Here is a 16,279-nt window from a genome sequence, read left to right as displayed (position 1 = left end):
CTAATGAATGCCTAAAGGATAAGGGAATTGAATAGGGTGATCTGGTGTTGCGATACAATAGTAAATTGGACAATACCTTTCAAAAAAAGTTTCAGATTAAGTGGGAAGGTCCTTTTACTGTTGTCAAGAAGTTTGATAATGGAACATATCAATTGGCATATTTGAGTGGTGCACAACATAAATATTGTGTTAATTGTTACAGCTTGACAAAATATCTATCATGTTTGATGACAATTGTGATAGATGAGATGCTATCAATAGAGGAAGACATTGTGGAAACATTTGAGAATGTAAATGAGGTTTCTGAGAATGAACTGCGACACTTGTTCACCCTAGAAACCTCTGCTTGTCCCTCATGAATGATCAAGCAGGCGAGGGCGGGGGGGTGGCAAGCTATGTCAGGCATTTTTTGGATGAGCATAAAGTCACTAAGTTATGCCTAAAAGCTTGTCCACTAGCCTCGTGTATATATGTGTACATATCCCTACAAGTTTTGAAAGTGGCCTTGTAAACATTCATGTACAAAGGTTTGATTTTTCCAAGCCTAAATGCTGATGTTTTGGATTTTGCGCGTCTCCAAAATATGGTTTTTAATAAGTACTTTATAGCTCGTGAATCGGACTTGTGCATCTGAAGTGGGCGGTCTCAACTTAGAGGTGATTGTGGGTGCATGAGACAAGGGCAACTTGGACAACTTGACACTTGGAATTAGAAATGCTAAAATTTAAGAATTTTAGATGTAGCCGAGATGGGCTTTGAGCCATGTGTTACGGTGTGTCATTTGGTGACCGGAGCCGCAAGTTATGCTTTGGGGAAGTTGCTCGAGAAGTGCTCCTACCTTGGGGAAAATTTGCAAATTTTTGGGCATGAGGGAGTTGGGAGACTTGAGGAGGAAGTGCCATGTGGGGGGGGATTATCCCACATGGGAAGGAAAAAGTGGAGAGTGGGGGGTATATAGCCTAAAGGGGGAGCCCATTATGGGTGTACCAAGTGAGAGGAGCTCACAAGGCTTGGCTATGGAGGGGCTCGTGGGCTCATGGGTAGAGAAATGGTGCATTTTTGGGTTCCCACCAGCTTGGACAGGTGCCTGGCAGATTTTTTGGTCCTCGAACACTTGCCCCCACCCCATTCCTTGGTCAAAGGGTCACCGACACCTCGTGTTTTGCCCAAAAAAGGCCTAAAATGAGCCAATTAAAAGGTTCCTTGATAGAGAGTCTTGTCTGCTAAGAAGAGAGAGAAAATTATTGGGGATAAAAGATAAGAAAGTAACCATTTTAATAGCTGCAACACCTGCACAACTTCTAGAGAGAGCTCATTTTTTAGCAAGGGAAAGGACACCTCCATGTTCGAGTGGTCATAACTTCTTCATTTCTCATGTGTTTTTTGCCTATGGATACTCTACAGACATCTCCTCGAGACGATCTTTGTCATGATGTCCTCTGTTTCTCCTGATTTTGAGTGTGCTACATGCTTGGAGGGTTTTTCATAAATCTCTATAGGTGTTTACCCAGGTGTTTTCGATGGTGTGATAGTTCTTCCTTCCGGCGGTGTGATAGAGGCACTCATTTTTCTTGCCAAGACGATAACAACGTATATCTAGATATGTACACTTGGTTTATGGATCATGTTTGACTTTTGTCCCCAATCCTTATTATGACTTCTCAGTTTGGGCATATGATAAGTTTGGAAATATTCATACTCAAACGACAAAAATGGAAATCAACAGCTAGAAAACAATGCCCATAATGATCATATGATCTTCTTGCTGAGTTGGCACATGTTCTGCCTCCCCCCCTCCTAAAGGGAGTTCTCCTAGACTATGAGTGGCTACCAGGGGTGTATCATGCATTAAAAAAGTGTGTCCATGCATAGCCATGGTTGGCTCTACCAGGTAATTAAGGTCGATGCATTCCAATGAAAAATGTTGTGGTCCTAATCAATGTGCTCAAGGGTGTGTGATGGTGAGGTTTTCTATACATTCTTATGAAATAAAAGAGTTTACAATTGGAATTCTTGTTCCTTGATGGTAGGTTGTACCTTGGGTCTCCAAATCCACTTAACTAGGTACTTGGACTCTTTTGATATTGTGGGTGTGTATGAAAAGAGTAGCATGACCATCGATGGGTGTTGTCACAGTGGGATGACTAAATTATGGAGGTGGTTTATATTGCCATATCCCTCTTTACGATTGAGTTGACCTTGCAGGGCTTGGAGATGGGAGTGTCGGTAGTTGTATGGGGTATTGTTTAAGTATCCAAATATATTGAGTGTTGTTCTTGAGAAGCTCCTTAGGTACCCAAACTTGCTTGTTTCTTGCATGTGTCTCTTGAGGGGCCTGGTTGGTTGACATAAGTACAAGGTTGTTGGTTCATCAACTATTGTGTATATGGGTAGTCACTTGGATAAAATTCAATAGTGTGTTGACCTTGTGGTGTCTATACATGCAATGAATTATCTTTTCTATTTGGAACTACACTTTAAGTGAAAATCCAAGGTGTTCCAAGGATTATCTTTTGACTAACTCGTTATCTAGTAGGATTTAAAGCTCATGTCTTCATGGGATATCCTAAACCATAATATCAATATGCACCCTACCAATTGTTTAGAACAAAGAGTGATACATAGACTTTGTTTTTATGGTTCCATTTCTTCAGAGGTAATCTTGAAATACATCGTGTAGTTCATAGCATTGGCTCTAGCTCTTGTATCAACAAGTGTGCTTTCTCTATAACCTGTTGAATATCTCTCATTAGTTGTTTGCGTTTCAAAATTCTAAGCCATGCTTCTTCTTGAGCTTCCATTCTTTGGACGTGTGCAACCTACATAACATCTCTTCAGTTAATGGAAAGTGGTATTTTTAAAAGCAACTTCCATTGATACAATTGGCCATTATGTCCCCATCTAAAGTGGCAAGTTGTACTGCCCCACTAGGAGATAAATCCTTGATGATAAACGGTCCATTTTCCCTTCGTTTAAACTTTGGAATGTGGTGTTTCAAGGAATAGATCTCCCTTTTTAAATCCTTTGTCAACACTTTAGTATCAAAGAATTGTTTTTGTTTTGGTTTCAATGAATATATATGAGTGATGGTCAGTAACCTTTTTTCGTTCAGTTGCTCAAGCTCATCTATCATGTTTGATAACTTATGGCCATCCCATTTGAGCGTTTTAGCTATCAAAAGTGTTGGAAGTAAAAAATCCATAGGGAGTATTGCAATTAATCCAAAAATTAGAGTGACTGGCGTTGATTTTATAGTGATTTTGTAAGCCACTTAGTATGCCCACAATGCATAGTGTAGTTATAATTCCTAGTTAGTTCATCGCATACTAACAATTTTTGTGAGTACAAAGCTCAAAAAATTTCTTTTGTATTCAACCTCCTATTCGTTACATTGGGGATGATAGGGAGCTGACTTATTATGAATTACCATGAATTTGTTCTCAACTATCTCATTTAAGAAATGAGTTCCCAATCATGGACAATCTCTATGGGTAATTCATGTGCATAAATACATTCTCATTCTTTCTTGTTTCTTTGGCGTCTGCCCATTTGGTCTAATTTGTAGCAAAAATGATATATTGCCCTTGTGTTTGTTCTTAAGATGGTGGGTGAATAGAACCTACAAAGTCTATTCCCCATGTTGCAAAAGTTCGAGGGCCCCATCATTGGGTGTAATGGTATATTGCCCCTTCCCTAAGATATTTTGGCTCTTTGGCAAGCATCCCATCATTTTAGAAATTCTTGGGCATTTGAATTTAGCATGGGCCACCAAATCCCAGCAGCCATGATTGATTAAGCACATGGGGTGTTCACTAGGTAAAATTTTCTTATATCACGTGTGTTCACCAAAATGGATTGTGATTACCCCTTATACACCTCTTGTACACATGAATTTGTGAATTTACAAGAAATTAAAATCCCTTCTATTGAATGCACGTGCTATGTTACATATACTTTAGTGAACTCCCCGGGATTAAGCAGTGGTTGGTACAAAAAAAATGTCCCCCCTGCTAGCTTAGCACGTGTTTGCTCTAGGTGTGCGCGTATGTTGCACGTGTCAATGTAAGGAACTTGCCGATACACCGTGTGAGAGCCACAAATCGCTCCAAGCACACAACAAGACTAAACTAGTAAGCTCAAAGAAGGCGATGGTGTGTCACTCACCGCTCTACGCTTGCTTCGTGGAGGATTCCTCGCCGCGAAGAAGAAGGAGCCGCCGCGCACAACCGCTTCGCCGCTGCCATGCCGTCGTCGCAATGATCGATTGCACTCTCTCTCTCTCTCTCACGCATACACACACACAAGGAGATGAAGAAGAAGAAGATGGAGATGGAGCAAGAGCACTCTTCTATTGCACAAATGAGAGAATGAGGTTTTTTAGGTTTAGTTGACTTTTATATGAGCTCACCCCATTCACACTTGGGCGCCCATGCTTAGCCAACTAATCCCTTGAATGTCCCAGTTAGAGTGCGCCTCTCATCGGCGATCACTCTTACCCTTTTCCTATTGGACCGACAAGCCCGGTACCTGGCTCTACCAAGTAAATAGTACAATGTCCATCGTAGGTGATAGGGTGTCCGTGAGCCGTGAGGGTTAACATGCCCCCCTTCTTGATGTAGATTCCGTCCTCGGAAGCTATTGAGTTGAAGCTCGTTCATCGAGGTGGAAGAGCATTTGAGATGAATGTCCTTAGCCTTCTTCAGTCACACTGCAAAATCAAACAACATTGGCACAGTGATTGCATTCTCATAAGCAATTAAAAATCATATGCAACTGTAAGCAGACAATTTGATTGGTAACAAAATTTTAAACCATTTGTCAGCAATAAACATTAAATTGCAATATAATCAAATGCATAAACAGATGTAAAGGTAAAAAATTAAACAAGTCTAGGGTCGCTAATTTAATGGTTGAAAGGCACTAGAGATCGACTATTAATACCATGGGTAAGCTTCTTAATGTTCTCTGGTCAATTAAGTTGTTTAATCGCGAGAGCCAAGTATTTCATGTTCGAGGGCTGACTAGAGGCTATACCTAGAAGACCTTATAGTTAATCTATGATAAAAGGAATATCTCATGAAATCATCGCCTGACTGATTACCTTTTCTTTGACCCCCCAAAGTCTTTTCACAGTGATTCAATTTTGATGTGTGTGCTTATTTTGTATGCCTTGGGTTTTTTGCTTTTCAAGGAAAAGCACCCACACTGGGAACTTCTAGGGCTCTAGTACCATAGGCGATACATGTGAGTGAAGTACCCAATCAAGCTGAGATTTCTCTTCCAGCTTAAGATTTTACATTGTGGCACTTTGATTTTTTGTTTGTTCATTTTCAACATTTTAATTTTGTAACTTTGGGGGGTCATATAACACTGATACACCTCCCCAGGCTCATCACACAAGTAAACTCCCTTTATAATACTTAAGCTCAAGGTCAATAGGGTCAAGCCCACTAGAAAGCCCTAGTACATTTCACACAATGCTGCCTAAATTGGATTAAGAACCTAAGTAACCATAGATTATTAGGAAGGAATTCCCTATGGTATTAAGAGAAGATCTCTAACACCTAGCTTGGTCAAACTAGCTTAGTCGGACTGCTTGATTTTTAAATCTAGACAAGTGATTATGACAGAAACTTACATTGAATTTAATGTTTGGTACTAAGCAAATGCGATGAATATTATGCTACCAATCACAATCAAAGTAGACAAACATAGATGCAAAAAAGATAAGGGGCAATGCTAATGGACAAGAAACACCTATTTGTGTTGATGGTCACACTTGATTTGAAGAGTGAGTCGAGATAAAGATTCCATGAAGGTTCAAATCCTAACCACAGCAACACGTTCCTGTACACACGAGGAAACACAAAGAATACCTCTAGGAGGCACATCAGTGGGAAAAAGGAACTTTGCTAATCACTCAACTCTAAAACAGAAACACTCCTATCGTACTAATCTTACCTACCCTCCATCACTTGAGTGATGAGGATCAAAGGTGTTTAATGACATAGGTCTCTGTTTCAGTGTACCAAATGTGAATGTGTAGGTCTAGTCAATGTTTTGACTTTTATTGTGCATACTCGTTTGCTAATTGCTCTTGCTCTTTATTTTTTTTTATTTTTTTGTGAGTATAAGGCTTTATATGTACATTCCCTGAGATTGGGAGATTGAGAGGTCAGGGAGGAAGGTTGAGAGGGAAGCAAGTGAATGATGGATGTCAGCAAACACTCCCCCCTTCCTTGGGTAGATCATACCGTTTGAAATGAGCTTGTCACCCTTTGAAACCAATCGTTCGAGTTGTTAATAGGTGAGGATTTTTGCCAGTAGTTTTCTATTACGTTAGGTGCCTCATCGAGTTGCAAGGGTGGTAAGGTACTTTTCTAGGATCGAACTTGAAGTGGTTCATCAGGTGATTCTTGAACACTGGAAGGTGTGGATTCCTTTGTAGCTTCATGGAGGTCCACTATTGTAGGTGGAGGCTGTGGAGAAGCTTTTACCTCTATGAATGCATTATATGAGGAGCTAGAAGCTTCATGGGACTCTCCCCTTTCTGAGCTAGGTGGAACAAATCGTTCCTTCTTTGGTACCCAAACTAGCTCTGGAGCGGGTGTGTAGCATTCTGTGATTTTTTTCTTTCCGCGATCGTTGATTCGTTTTGGAGCCACAGGATTCAGCTCACATGGGCTCGGTGACAAGTAAGCAATTTACGTTTTGGCACCCAGATTTGATCATTTCCTTGATAGTAGCCTTGGGCTTCCAATGGTCGTTTAGGAATCCATCGCAACATTTTCTTACTTTTCTTGGGTCGAGTGGGACGTTTCTTACAAGGTTTCTATTTTTTAGCACTAGATATGGTCGCTAAAGAAGCTTTAGGGACCCACTTGTATGTTTTCTTGGTTACATTAGGATGAGTCTTGTCAGAATCTATATATATTGCTTGTAGCATATTTAAGGCTACAGGCAATTCATCCCCCTCTGGTGTTACCCATGTTGTCCCCCTGTTTCCCCAAGTGTCTATGGTTGCTGCTAGGTGGACCCAATCTACATTGTCCAACTCAATCATCCCAGGTAGTACATCCATATAAGGAGAATCTTCCCCAACATCAGTGTTCGCTTTACACGTGTAACAATACTGCAATGGGGCCGAGTGAATTGTGGTGTCATATCTATGATCAATTATAAACATGTTTCCTAGAGGATGTGCTCGACCCGTCACAAGATCCACTCGAATGACAGAATCTTGGAACTGCAAGTAGACATGGTTTTTAGACCAGTCATGCACCATTTTTGCTTCCCTCATGAAAGGACGTCCTAAGATCATCTCCGATGCCATAGTGTGTTTGGAGAAATCCATAACAATAAAGGTAATCCTTATTTTATGTCCAAAGACCTTGATCTTGAGATCTTCTAGCATCCCAATAGGTTTAACAAAAGACCCATTGGCCATCTTCACTACTATGGTTGTGGTCGCAAGGTGAGGTCTTCCCATAGTTTCCCATCAATTTTTAGTCACAATGCTAACCCCAGCGCCACCATCAAGGATTCCCTTCACAGTTAATCCCTTAGTAGTGATTGGTATGGTCGCATTAGATTCATCACCCTCAAAGTATTGTCCCAACTTGTTAACAAGTATTTCTATAACAAGGTTCTCATCTAGGTTGGGTTGTGGATCTATGTATTCCTCCTCTATTTGCATCTCCCCAGCTCCATCCATCTGTGCAAATTGTGGTAGCCCAAACTTTAGTTCTCCATTGAGGAAGGCTCGAAGAGCTGAGACTAGCTCAGGGTCTTTATATAGTTTGGACATGATGGTGGTTCTAACTTCTGAAGACATGAAATCCATCAATTTGGCAATGTTTAACGGCACCTTTTGGACTTCAGTCCCTTGACATGGGGAAGATGGGATCTCCATTTCTTCGATAGGATTAGGTAGTCCCTCTGTAAACATTCTTTCCATCAAGAAGTGAGTACGCCCACTTTCCCATGACTTTAAGTCACTTTCTTCTTGGATGACACTAGGTATGGCTAAGGGTCTATGGTCTTGGTGAGGTTTTTGTTGCGTACTGAACACGATGTCTGTAATCTTGATCTTCCTAGGTGATGGTTCTAGATCCCTTGGGGTATCTTCTACCAAACTCCTTAATTGCTTGACTCGCTCAATCTCCTCTGTAGGGTTTGGGTAAGTTCCTATCTTCTTTTTGGATCCTGGCCATTGTGGCTCATGAAGATCTTCCTTGTTGGTTTCTATGTTAGTGGTCGTTTTGGTCTCCATGGTTTCACCTGAATCAGAATCTTCTTCAGCGTCGTTCATATATACGGGGTCGTCACCAGACCCTATGTTGGTCTTTGAACTGGGGTTTGAATTCGCTTCTTTTTGCGATCTCTTTCTTCGTGTTTTCTTCTTTTTCTGAGATTGGGCAATTGAGCCGTGTCTCTTTCCTCAAGAATATATTTTTGTTTTTGGAGCCTCGATCGTGTGAGTACGTTTACTGGTACCACGGGTGTACTTGGTGATGGCTCCTCAGTAACTTCAATCAAGTTTAATGGCGTGATCTTTGGTGCATTTGTATTATTTGGACATTGGGCAATCAAATGATCTACGCCACATCGATTACACATGAGTTGTAGACGTGCTCGCTTGATTGGTTTGCATTAGTGTGGCGTTCTTTTGTAGCCTCATAGGACACTCGGCTACACGATGTGGACCTCCACACTCATAGCATTGAAGAGGTGGTCTCTTAGCAGTGTAATTGATATTTTGGCCTCTTGCCGCAAGAGCAGCTACTTGATATACAGGTTTGACTTGTCCCCAATAGTCCTCCATGTAGTATTGTGGACTTTCTTCAAGCACATCCATCCCATAGGCAATATTAGGATCTATATCTTCCTCACAGCCTTCCAAAGAAGCAATAGATGACTCACAACCCACTTGATTCACAGAAGTGATTCTCGGATGTGGTGGTTGCGGTCCTAGCACTGGAGGTGGTAAAGGTGTTGTTTGAACAACATTTTGGGCCCTAGGGACCATGTGTTGTGTGTTTGTTCAAGAGGTGGGGCCGGCATCAATGTAGGCACTCGAGGCGTGTCTGTCCATGCTAAGGTTGGTCTATTGGCCATCGCACGCTTAAATACTATGCAATCCTTAGCTTGATGACCATACCTTCCATAGGCATTGCAATTCCCATTGAATTTTACTCTGAAAGTAGGGCATTCACTGGTACTATGCGGTCCATAGCATACTGACATATGATTGTTTTGCAGAGCACGATTGTCTCTAAGACTCTCTTGAATAGCATTGGTGAGATCTGCTAAAGTCATCTCAAATATCTTTGGCTCCTTAGCAATAGGCTTTAGGGTCATTGGCTGATGCCCTGATGCTTGCGATCTAATAGATTTAGTCTCAACAGACACTCTTTCTCCTTGAATCATTAAATTATCCTCCAATTGGATCGCATTGGTGGTGACTACTTCCCAAGTGGTGATACCTCTAATGACTAGGCCATTGTAGATATCCTCATGTCGTAATCCCGTAATGAATCTATCAAGAAATTGGTTATTGTTGAAGCGTTCATTTGGATTATAACGAGAATTCAAATGCTTCAAGAGACTTATAAAGTCTCTCACCGACTCTCCTTCCTCTCGTTGGGCTTTTTGGAGCTGAGAGGCTACACCCCAAAGTGCTCCCTCTCGTATGTATTCTTTTAAGAACAGTCTCCTAAGAGTAGGGTAAATCGTTTTTTCTTCCACCCTTAGGGTTCTATACCAATCCCCAGCCTTTCCACTTAAGGTTAGGCTTAAAGCATTGCTCTTATGTAGGTCATTGTGTTCTCCTAGAGAATCGCATATTTGTTCAAACACTTCAATATGCTTTCTCACATCCCCATCTCCACTTTTTTTTTGTGTGAGCTTGGCAATTTGTACTGCCTTACTTTTAGGTTCTCTATGAGGCACGTAACGCATAATAGATCGACCGATAGCTTGAGCAAATGTTACCAAGTCACCTAAATGAGCAGGCACCGTGGGTGAAGGCGCTCCAGAGACTACATGTGGAGTAGGTATTGGCATTGGGCTTGGCGCATAGGAAGCCCTTGGGTTCCACGTTGGGTACGATGTTGTGCCATGTGGTGGTCCATAGTTCATATGGGCGGCCCTAGGCATAGAAGACCTCGGATGTGACATGCTAATGCTAGCCGGTATAGTCCCATGGAAATAAGAACTTGTGTATTGTGGTTGTGGAGCATAGGTAGTTGAAACAATGGGAGGGGTAGGGACTACATGAGTGTGATGACCCATAGGTGCATACGATTGGTACACACTTGTAGGTACTGTTACAGGCATTGAGCTACCATGTAGTGGTGCTTTACTAACAAATGAGGTCCATGGCGTGTCTCTCGGCATGCCCATCATTGGGGTAGGCATGGTAGCCATGGTGTCATCAAGGGAAAGATGATCTAGACTTGGAAAGGTGAAGCTATCACTTGTGGGCTCAGATTGCACTGAGACCCCTGGAGAAACAACATATGGAGGATCCATCAGACTTACAGAGGGAGTCTCCATTTGCGATAAGGTTGGTTGTTTAGCCTTTTCTGTATCCAAGAATCTCATGAGACCCGTTGAAGGCATGCTGATCCCCTTGTTCTGTCTCTCTAACTCAATGACCCTATGGATGACCTCACAAACTCTTTGTTGTTGATCCTCCACACTAGTAGCACCCCTTGTGGATTGTAGGACATCTAACAAACCCACATGATAGGTGTGACCTGTGTATAGGTCGATCAGAGTCTTTGTTTGTAATTCGTACTCCCAGTTCTCATTTAAGAACACTCCATCTAGGATTGAGGTGCTAGGGGTGTCCTTTGAGCTATATGCAATGTTGCTTTCTAGGGGTTGGCCCTCAGCTGTTGCTAACTAATGCAAACCAATCAAGCGAGCACGTCTACAATGTCGATACTCATGTGTAATCGATGTGGCATAGATCATTTGATTTCCCAATGTCCAAATAATCCAAATGCACCAAAGATCACGCCATTAAACTTGATTGAAGTTACCGAGGAGCCATCACCAAGTACACTCGTGGTACCAGTAAACGTACTCACACGATCGATGCTCCAAAAACAAAATTATATTCTTGAGGAAAGAGACATGGCATCAATTGCCCAATCTCAGAGAAAGAAGAAAACACGAAGAAAGAGATCGCAAAAAGCAGCGAAGTTAGACCCCAGTTCAAAGACCAACATAGGGACTGGTGATGACCCCGTATATATGAACGATGCTGAAGAAGATTCTGATTCAGGTGAAACCATGGTCTAAGTCAGGAGCACTCGATGGCTCTCCTAGCAAAGATATTGACATAGGATCTTTCTCTTTTAATTCTCTTCATTGCTCCGCCTTACGTAGAATCTCGACTTCCTTTTCCCTCGCTGCAAGGATATATCGCTCAACCTCTTGCACTTCGGCAAGGCCTCTACCATCGGGTAATATGACCTCGGAGGAAAATAAGTCTGAAGAGTCAGGAGGTGCAGAGAATGAAGTATTCACGTGCACATTCTCTAACGGTATAGGGTCTATGCTTGTCACGAATGGAGAATTTACTTCCCCACCCCCCTCATTTACATCATTAGCTCCATGTTCGGAGCGAGTGGCTCTATTAAAGGTTTCCTTCAGGCGGCTAAGCACACTCGGTCCAGACCGAGGACCCATGGCATGCATGTCTTGGCTCGAGCTATCGAGATTAGGCATTGGGAAACCCTCCATGACGTCGTAGTCAGAGAAAGAGTCACTAGCCGCTATGTTCGGGTCTAGGTTTGTACTACCTTGGGTCCCTGCCAAGGGTCCATAACCTAAAGTAGGTGGATATTGAGAACTCGCGTAAGTCGAAATTCTCTCTAGTTGCTCCATCTCTAGCACATGACTAGAGCGCAGATACATGTGCCTTTGGCACCCTACAAACGTCGACGAATAACCTCGAAGGTTAATCGCTTACCTTTTTTAAGCGTCCGTTTTCACTCGTTTTTTTTTACGTTTTTAATGTTTTTTAATGTTTGATTTTTTTGATTAAAGTGTGTGATATCTCATAATGAGAGTATCACTTAGAGGGTCGCTGTGTGAAGTTCCGTTGGTCCTCAAAAATTCGATTTTTAGCTACGTGTGAAGCTAAAATTCATTTTTTTAAAAGGCGACTGAAGCCTAGGCCTGAGCGTGAGCTTGGGCTTGGGTCTAGGCTTGGGTCTGGGAGATATTCCCGATCCCGATCCTACCTTTAAATTTTTTATTTTATTTTTTTAAATTTATTTATTTATAAGGATAAGGTCGCCGCGGCCTGCACGAGAGCACACACACACTCTATCTACCTACTTCTAACTAATACACCTACTGTTACACACTAACACACTCTATTAACTCTCACAGATCTACTTCCTACTTACTGTACACAGAAAACTAACAACCTTAGTACACAGAGAATAAACACAGTACCTTTGAAATCTCCATTAACAATGAAAACTAACAACCTTAATACACAGAGAATAAACAAGGTACCTTTGAAAACTCCATTAACAAAAAAAACACACAGTATAACACCAAATCCCTCTTCTCAACACACACACCCTCCTTCCTTACCTTTCCTACAATAGAAATTGCACCACAAAAGAAGCACAGAGTGCTACTCGAGCTTAATGTATGGCATTCCCCGGCAACGGCGCCAAAAATGTGCGCGTATGTCGCACGTGTCAATGCAAGGAACTTGCTGATACACCGTGTGCGAGCCACAAATGGCTCCAAGCACACAACAAGCCTAAACTAGTAAGCTCAAAGAAGGCGATGGTGTGTCACTCTCTACGCTTGCTTCGTGGAGGATTCCTCGCCACGAAGAAGAAGGAGCCGCCGCTTCGCCGCGCTCAACCGCTTCGCCGCTGCCGTGCCGTCGTCGCAATGCTCGATCGCACTCTCTCTCTCTCTCTCTCTCTCTCTTTCTCACGCATACACACACACAAGGAGATGAAGAAGAAGAAGATGGAGATGGAGCAAGAGCACTCTTCTATTGCACAAATGAGAGAATGAGGTTTTTTAGATTTAGTTGAATTTTATATGAGCTCACCCCATTCACACTTGGGCGCCCATGCTTAGCCAACTAATCTCTTGAATGTCCGAGTTAGAGTGCGCCTCTCATCGGCGATCACTCTTACCATTTTCCTATTGGACCGACAAGCCCGGTACTTGGCTCTACCAAGTAAATAGTACAACGTCTGTCGTAGGTGATAGGGTGTCTGTGAGCCGTGAGGGTTAACACTAGGATAGGGATGTAGTCGGATGTGTTTGCACAAAGATAAAGATGTAATAATTGATATTGTCCTCTTCTATACAATTGATTTACAATTAGAGCATAGCTTTGAGCTTCCACCTCAATTTCTCTGCAGTGTCATTTACTCATCTTGTCTAGAAATGTTCTATTTGATAGATATTCTACCAATTGCTTGCTCCACAAAGGTTTTGGCATAATCTAGAATAGAGTAGCATGTGGTATAGGGCTGGTATTTTAGCAATTCTTGCAGGTGTTTATGAATGCTATTGCATCTCATATCATAGAAGGCTAGTAGACTCATAACCATTAGAATCTTTCCAAGTTTGATCTCTTGCATAATGAAGGCCAGTCATAGTTGTATGAGCATGGTCTAGATAATAAAATTACTCATGGGGTTCTATAAAAAAAGGAGAATTCATTCTATTGTCCTTCTACATAGTTTCCCTGCTAGCAATTTATACATAGCAATTTATCCTATCAATCTACGTGTGATTGCCAAAGGAACATCCAGAATCAATTGTCTAATGGGCATCAATGTAACAATCTTTTTGAACCATCTAGGGATTAGCTCTACTGAGAATATATATGCAAATGGTAAATTATCATGAACCGTGATTGGTTTTTCTTTTGTTATCACTCTTGATAAATGGTCAGTTCTCACAATGTCATGAGTTGTTTCTTTTTTCACTATAATAGTAAACTCAAACTCAAGCAATATGATGAACCATCTAACAATTTATCCTATGGTATGGGGTTTGTTCACTAAGTAAAGGAGGGCTTGGTGATCCATAAAAAATGTGAATTTACTTGCAAGAAGATAATGCCTGAATTTCTTCATAACATATGTCATGCCCAACCCTTCCCATTTAGTTGTTGTATAATTCGTCTTTGCTAGATTGACTTGTCTACTAGTACGACAAATAGGAAAATACATGGTGTCTTCACCCAAATGTGTCAATATACACGACATTTCTTGATTTTTTTTTTTATATGTTCAAAATGATCTTCTTGCAAAGAAGAATGAACACAGAGGTCATCCATGTACACTTCTAAGAATATTCATGAATATTCTCTGAAGGAGTTTTTCATCAAGTGGTTGGGGGAATCATCCAATCCAAACGACACGACACAATAGGCAAAAATTTCCCATCTATAGCGAATGTTGTCTTGTGTTGATCATGAGGATGTATAGTCAATTGGTTGTATCCAAAGAATTATCCAAGATATTATAATCCTCATTTCTTACTACTTGTTTTAGTACATATTTAGATATAGGCAGGGGATAGTTGTCTCTTATGGTTGTTGCATTCATCCTTTTTAGCACACTCTTAGTTTGCCATTATTTTTTGGCACTATCATAATAGGTGATACCCAATGAGTGTGTTCAATTTCATAAATGCACTCTCCTTCATAATTTTATAAATCTCCTCGTTAATCTTCCGAGAAATTTTCTCATTGTATGTGTATCTTTCTGCATTGGTTTTGCATCCTCCCTCATTTGTGTAGTGTGTTGGAAAATACTAGGATCCACCCCGTTCACATCTTTGTATGATCAAGAAAAAACATCCCTATATTCCATCAAAGTATGGGTAAGAATATCCTCTTCTTCTTGAGCTAGATCAGTGGCTATGTAAACTAATTTTGGTGGTTCCCTTGGAAGAGCTAGGTCAATTTGCTTTGCATTTTCAGGTCCATCATATGAATTTCTTGACTCTTTTAGCTCTCGTATCACTTGTTGTACCATGATTCTCCTATCAAGGAGGGTGTACTTCTTATAATGATATGGAACATGGTTGGCATCACTTCCCCTGTTGATTTTTGATTCCCTCTCCATTGTCCAAACCTCTTGAGTGTCTATTTCAGCTCTGTATACTTTGCTTTTCTCTCCATTTTGGACATTTTAATTTCCTTTCCTCCCTCTCACTCTTTGGTTTTGATTTTAGTTCAATAATTTTTTTTGGGGTGACCTAAATTCACTATTTATGCTAGATAACAACCAGTTATCTTGAAATTTATGCAATCCTTGGCTCCTACAAGTGTAAGGTATTGTTTCTTGTTTACAAGGAGATGCATTGTTTGTTTTTGTATTTTTTTCCTCTTGTTTGTTCTTTAATATTTCTTTTGGTGGTTACGTTTTTTGGTTTGGAAAGTCAAAGAACTTGTCCTCTCCAATTCTTCTTGACATTCTTGCTCTCAATTTCTCTTATCTAAATCAAAGTCACTTGTTGTGATCCAACTCATTTGTGGCATTGTAACATGCTTCATTTTCTCCTTCTTGAGTTAAGTCTCTAATGGAGATTTTGTTTCGTATCCTTAGTACAGGTGTCTTCTCTATTGTCTTTGCATTAATTCTCATGAGATTGTTCTCCTTTCCCACTTCTGCTTCAGTGATTTGGATCAACAAAATCATTTGGATTGTATAACTTCATCCCGCTTTCCTCACAAAATTTGGTTTGTAGGTATTCATTCACATTACACATCCATGTTCACTGATATATCCATCCATTGAAGTTCTAGAAAAGGTCCAGGAATTACATAAGAATTATCTATCATGTCCCTTGCTAGGATACAATCCTCCTTGTGCACGTTGTTGTGTTTTGATGCTGCATACATTCACATAGGAGTATCATCTTTTAGCCATGAGGGTATCTTGGTGTTTCTAGAGGCTAACGACTTGGTATCCAAATGCTATATTGAGGTTTGGTTTACGTCCCGATAAGAATGGTCTTCTAGGTTCACTCTTGTTATGGCCACATATTGTTGAAGAAAGATTGCATTGTATCCCCAATCTTGTATCATGTGGAGTTTTCTCATTAGTGGTATTCTCGATATGGTTTCATAATTTTATTTGGTTCCAAATTTCACAATAGCAAAGGTATGCTCATAGTCAATCCCACATGATGTGACTATTATTCCATCTAGCAATCCCAAGGCTCTCTCTTCGTGTCCATTTACAAGTTGCAATTTCATTTGGTCTTC

Source organism: Adiantum capillus-veneris, chromosome 28 (genome assembly GCF_014529385.1).
Source record: "Adiantum capillus-veneris isolate H3 chromosome 28, ASM1452938v2, whole genome shotgun sequence".
NCBI classification, from domain to species: Eukaryota; Viridiplantae; Streptophyta; class Polypodiopsida; order Polypodiales; family Pteridaceae; genus Adiantum; species Adiantum capillus-veneris.
The sequence above is the reverse complement of the archived record's forward strand: the minus strand, read 5'-3'. Positions refer to the sequence as shown.